Here is a 5,000-nt window from a genome sequence, read left to right on the forward strand (position 1 = left end):
CACCCTCCAACCCCCTCCCCCGCCAACCATCCACATCCACCTAATCCCCTCCTCTCCACCGACCCCCTCCTCCCCTTCCCCTTCCCCTTTCAACCCTCCCCATCTCCCCAACCCCCTCCTCCCCTTGCCCTTCTCCACCCCCCTCCCCATCCTCCATCACCCCCTTCCCCCACCAACATCCCTCTAACCCCCCCCCCACCCCCACCCTATCGGCTCCCCGCCAGACCAGCGTCGAAAACCATTAATAAGGCCGTCCGTTTGTTTAGTGTAGTTCGGCCGTTCCCACTTTCTTGCATTTTCTGGGTCGGGTTCAACCTTTTGACCTTTCCAAGTGTAGGTTTTGGATTTTTTTTCCTTTCTCTCTCTCTCTCTCTCTCTCTCTCTCTCTCTCTCTCTCTCTCTCTCTCTCTCTCTCTCTCTCTCTCTCTCTCTCTCTCTCTCTCTCTCTCTCTCTCTCTCTCTCTCTTTCTCATTCTCTCTTTCTCATTCTTTCTTTCTCATTCTCTCTTTCTCATTCTCTCTTTCTCATTCTCTCATTCTCTCTCTCTCTCTTTCTTTTTTTCTTTTTTTGGGTGCGTGTATGATTTCGTTATGTCATTCTTTTTTCATTTCTGTTATGTCTTTCTTTTTCATTTCTATTTTTGGTTTATGAATAATGTATTGTGCAGTATATGTAAGTAGATTTCTTTTTTGTGTATTTAGAACTGTGACCGTTGTAATTAATGCTTCTTTTTCTGTGTGTTTTCATTATGTTCGTTATTCTTTTTCTTATTCCTTTATTCTTTTTCTCTTCAATTTTATATTTAGAGCTAGAGCAAAATGTGAATTTTCTGGATGGTGTTTGAACCTGTGCCTCTCCAAATGTTTTTTCTTTCTTTCTTTTTTTCTTTCGTTTACTTGTACATACTTTCAGTATGTCATTCCGCATTTTCTTCTTTTTTTTTCCCTTCTTTCTTTTTCTAAGCATGAAAAAAAGTAGACAGTGATTTAATTGTCATTCTGTTTTTCTTCTGATTGGCTTTCATATCGTGCGGACGTTTTGTATTTTCGATCTTGTTAAATTGATGGGTTTGTAAAATTAGTGGGAGAGAGAGAGATAGAGAGAGAGAGATAGATAGATAGAGAGAGAGAGAGAGAGAGAGAGAGAGAGAGAGAGAGAGAGAGAGAGAGAGAGAGAGAGAGAGAGAGAGAGAGAGAGAGAGAGAGGAGACAGAGACAGAGACAGATAGAAAGAAAGAGAGACAGAGACAGAGACAGAGAAAGAGGGAGAGAGAGAGAGAGGGGGGGAGGGGCAGAGAGAGAGAGAGAAGGAGAGAGAGAGAGAGAGAGAGAGAGAGAGAGAGAGAGAGAGAGAGGGAGAGAGAGAGAGAGAGGGAGGGAGGGAGGGAGGGAGGGAGGGAGAGAGAGAGAGAGAGAGAGAGAGAGAGAGAGAGAGAGAGAGAGAGAGAGAGAGAGAGATTATCATGAGAATAGTAATAATGTTGATGTAAATAACAGTAACATAATTTATCATGATAATCATCATAATGTTTTCATCACTATTATCATTATTATCATAATAATCATTATTTTTATTACTATTATCATTATCCTTTCTTTACTATTGCTCTTATTCTAATATTCTAATTCTAATTAATAATAATAATAACAATAATGATAATGATGATAATGATAATAATAAAAATGACAATAACAAAACTGATGATAATAAAAATGATGGTGATAATGACAACAACAATAACTATATAATAATAATATTGATAATAGTAATACTGCTAATAATAATGATGATGGTGATGAAGAGAATGATAATGAGAATAATGATAATAGTTATAATGATAGTAATAAAAATAGTAATGATAATAGTGATGATGATATCATATTCATCATATATCATATCTATTATTATCATTATCATTATCATTATTATTACCATTATCATTATCATATCTTATCATTATTGTTATCATAATAATTATCATTATTATTATTATCATTATCATAATTATTATCTTTAGTTTCATTAAAAGATATCATGATAATTATATTTGTATCAATATGATATTAGTTATTATCATATATATCATTATAACAACAACAAAGGTAATTACAATTATAACGGTACTGATGATAATCAGGATAAGTAAAAGGTAAAAATTTGAATAATAACCAGTGTAATCATTGTGGCAATAATCATGAGTGATAATGGGGAAGATTATAACAACAATAACGATCATTACATTATTCTGGATAATGATAACGAAAAAAAAAAATACCTAATCAAAATGAGTTAGACTTAAAGTAAGGTTGAAAGATCGTATTGATAAACCCGTCAGTATCAAAAGCAGATAAATGAACCTGAAAAATAAACAGATCAGTGGAATTAAGAACACGAAGTTATGTTACGCCCTCTATTCCTGCTTGTTTTAATTCTCCACTTCCCCTATTTATTCTCCCTTCCATTCTCTCCTTACTTCATGGCTTCCTCATCTTCTCTAAACGCTCCCCACCCTTTACCTCCTCTTCCCTCCTCCTTCTTCTTCCTCCCTGTTTCCCCATTCTACTCCCTCTGTTCTCTCTCCCTATCACTCACCCCAACGCCCTTTCCCACCCCCTTTCGCCTCCTGGCTCTCATCGACTCTCCTCATCGCCTTCTTCCACACCCCTCTCCCCTCCCCCTCACTCTTCTCTCTCCGACCTTCCGTCTAGCTCTCAAGCTCTTCCCAACTTCTTCCCTTCCTCTCTCTCCATCTTCCCTCTCTTTACCCTTCCTCCTTCCCCTCTCCCCCTTCCAAACTCCTCTCCCCTCCTCCCCTACTCTCCTCTCTCCCTCCTCCTAGCCCTTCCCCCTTCCCCCCTCCCCCTCCCAAACTCCTCTCTCCTTCTTCTCTCTCTCTCCTCCTAGTCCTTCTTCCTGACCGCCTCCTCCTACCAACTTCCTGCTCCCACTCTCTAATCCCTCCTTCCCATCCCCCTCTCCCACCTAGTGACCTCCTCCTTCTCCCCCCTCCTCCCTTTCCCATCCTTCGCTATCCACCCCTATATTCTCCTTTCCCTCTCCCCCCTTCCTCCTTTCCCCCTCCTCCTTCCTTCCAACCCCCTCCCCTTCCTTTTACCACTCTTTTGACCCCCACCCCCCTCATAGCGGTCGGGGAAATTCCAAAATAGAGTCATTAGTTTTCGTCATTTCCCGCACGACGGGTTGCCATGCTTTCAAAAAAGTGAGTGTGATGTATAGTGAGACAAAAGAGAGAGGGAATGAGAACGATGTGGTGGGGGGGAGGGTTGAGTTTTGGGACGAATGGGAGTGGGAGGGAAAATGGTTGAGTTTGGGAAAGAAAAAGGGAGAAGGAGAGGGAAATATTCAGTGAAAGAGAGGAGAAAGACGTTGAGATAGCCAGGGAAAGGGAGATGGAAAAGGAGAAAAAGGATTGAAGAGGGAGAGGGAGACAGAAACTGAAAATAAGATAATAAATGAGAGAAAATGGTCGACGGAAAGAAAGGGAGTAAGAGAGTAAGAGGAAGAGTGAGAGATGAACAAAGAGATGAAACAGGCGAGGAAGAGAGGAAGGAGAGGGAGAGCCAAAAGGTGAGAGAGAGGATAAAAGGATGAGAGACAATACGAGATGTAGAGAAACGGAGAGGGAGAAAAGGAAGAACAGCTAAAAGAGGCAAGAAAGGGTATAAGAAGAGGGAGAAAGAGAGAGCGAGAGAGAAACTCAAAGAGTAAAAGAAATGAGGAAATGCATACAGCGAGGATGCAAATGCAGATATGTCAAGATTCATCTTCAGGACAAAAGAGAATGACATGAAAATGTCATGCTCTTCTGGAAATCAAACGAAATGACACATCGACAAATACGTCAACACATCCATCGACAAAAAAAAAAAAAAAAAAAAAAAAAAAAAGACAGACAAAAGAACAAGTAAACACACAGAGAGACAGACAAGCGACAAACGAATCGACATACAGACAGATAGACCAACAAACAAACAAACAAACGACCGATTAACCAGCAAACAAACTACCAAACAAACAAACCGAACAAACAGACTCATATAAATCAAACGAAGGAATGAACAATAAAAGTAATAAAAGAGAGAGAGAGAGAGAGAGAGAAGAAAGAGAGACCGGATATCTTTATGTTGTGGAGGATATTAAATTTTCACGAGCAGGAACTGGGGCTCCTGTTACTAAGGCCCGGATGAACTCAGGAGGGGATCTTGAGGAAACCTTGAATACGTGGGACATCTGCAGCTGCTCGCCCGACTGCTGTTCCGGCGCGTGCTTTTGTTTTGCTTTTGTTTTGCTTTTGTTTTGCTGTTGGCTGTCAGGTCTTAGAGGGAGGGAGGGAATGGGAGAAAGGGAGAAGGAGGGAGGAGGGAGAGTGAAGGCGGGAGAAGAAAGGAGGGAGAGGGAGAAAGGGAGAAGGAAGGAGGAGGGAGAATGAAGGCGGGAGAAGAAATGAGGGAGGGGAGGGAAAGGGAGAAAGGGAGAAGGAGGGAGGAGGGAGAGTGAAGGCGGGAGAAGAAAGGAGGGAGAAGGAAGGAGGGAGAGGGAGAAAAGGAGGAGAAAGGGAGAAGGAGGGAGGAGGGAGAATGAAGGCGGGAGAAGAAAGGAGGGAGAGAGAGAAAGGGAGAATGAGGGAGGGAGGAGAGGGGAAAATGAGGGAGGAGGGGAGGGGGGAGAATGAGGTAAGAGGGGAGGGGGGAGAATGAGGGAGGAGGGGAGAGGGGAAGGAGAATGAGGAGGCAAGTAGGGGGTGAAAATGAGGGTGGGAGGAGAGAAGGGAGAGGGAGGGAGGGAGGGTGGAAGGAGGGAGGGAAGAAGGAGAAGGGAGTGAGAAGGAGGGCGGAGAAAGGAAGAGGGAGGGTGGGAGGGAAAGAGGAAGAGAGAGGGTGGGAGGGAAAGAGGAAGAGAGAGGGAAGCAATGAAGGAGGGAAGGAGGGAGAAGCAGGAGAGAGAAAAAGAAAAGAAAAGAAAGAGTGAGATAAAAAGA

This window comes from Penaeus vannamei, chromosome 15 (assembly GCF_042767895.1).
Source record: "Penaeus vannamei isolate JL-2024 chromosome 15, ASM4276789v1, whole genome shotgun sequence".
Taxonomy (NCBI): Eukaryota; Metazoa; Arthropoda; class Malacostraca; order Decapoda; family Penaeidae; genus Penaeus; species Penaeus vannamei.